The sequence below is a fragment of the Lactuca virosa genome, chromosome 2 (assembly GCF_052849685.1).
Source record: "Lactuca virosa cultivar CGN04683 chromosome 2, Lactuca_virosa_CGN04683_v6, whole genome shotgun sequence".
NCBI lineage: Eukaryota > Viridiplantae > Streptophyta > Magnoliopsida > Asterales > Asteraceae > Lactuca > Lactuca virosa.
In genome coordinates this window covers 91,080,672-91,081,861 of record NC_136427.1, presented here as the reverse complement: position 1 = coordinate 91,081,861, position 1,190 = coordinate 91,080,672, and the positions used below count along the sequence as shown (strand labels likewise).

At 41.3% G+C, this 1,190-nt stretch overlaps 1 non-coding gene across 1 annotated transcript; it reads left to right on the top strand.

Annotated features, from left to right (window-relative positions):
• Positions 1-211: 211 nt before the first annotated feature.
• LOC145161973 (small nucleolar RNA R71) lies at positions 212-318 on the top strand. Its single transcript, XR_013738827.1, has one exon. It is a non-coding gene; the product is annotated as a small nucleolar RNA R71 (small nucleolar RNA).
• Positions 319-1,190: the final 872 nt, after the last annotated feature.

Here is a 1,190-nt window from a genome sequence, read left to right as displayed (position 1 = left end):
AGCAGCTATCTCTTCAGATTGTGCACCCCCACTGCCTTTTACTCCATCTTGTCTTGGGTTGTGGTACTCTCGAGAGTGTCTTGCGAATTCTTCAATTAACTCCTTGACCTCCCTTGGATTCTTCTTTGTCAATGGCCCTTGAGAATCAAGGAGTTGTCTTGTCATGACATTGACCCCATCATAGAAGATAGACATCTCTTGTTGAATATTAAGGTCATGTTGAGGACAATTCCTTAACAATCCTTTGTAACGCTCCCACGCCTCGTATAGTGACTCCCCCGGCTGTTGCTCAAAGTTGGCTATTGCCTTCTTGAGTTTTGCAATCTTGGATGGTGGGCAAAATTGATCTAGAAACTGCTCACGCATTTGAACCCAAGTAGTGATTGTACCAGGTGGGAGTGCTTTCAACCAGTCTTTTGCAGCTCCTTTGAAAGTAACTGGTAACATCCTTAGCAAGACAGTATCTCTATTGATATTTGGGACATTGAAATAGTCAGCAATGTCGTTGACCTCATCTAGATGTTTGAAAGCATCCTCATGATCCTTTCCATAAAATGGAATATCCTTTAGTGCATTAAGGATGTGTCCCTTCAACTCGAATGTGGCAGTGGCAGGAATCGCGGGTTGTACTAAACCTAGACCAACATCTTCACGAATTCACTTATTGTAAGCTCCCATTGACATTTCTTCAATGTTTGCCATCTCGTTTCTTGGCTCGTTCTCAGGTTCACTCGTATAAAGTCCAAACTCAGTCTCGGAGTCGTACTCGGATTCGGTTGGGAAATGTATTTGATGTATGCTCTCAACTTTGCTCTTGTCCTTTGAAGATGAACTGGACTCTCCCATTTTCTTCCCCGACTTCTTTAAGAACACTGACTTGAGTTCTTGTAAGGGTGTCTTCTTTGGTATTTGATCCTCCTTTACGTTCTTATCTTTCTTTTTGTGAAGGGCTGACTCTGGATCTTCAAGCGGTGGCACCAAAGGTGTGTTGGACCCTCTGGTCATGTACTCCTGTAAAATAAACAAATTAAAAACGTAAAACTAAACTAAAATAGAAATACAACCTAAAAACAAAGAAAACTAGGAATCACAGGATTCACGTCGTGAGCCTATAGAGCTTACGTCGTGAGTTCTGTAATGCAAGAAAGAAAAATAAAACTGAAAAAAATAACTTTTTGCAGGTTTTACCC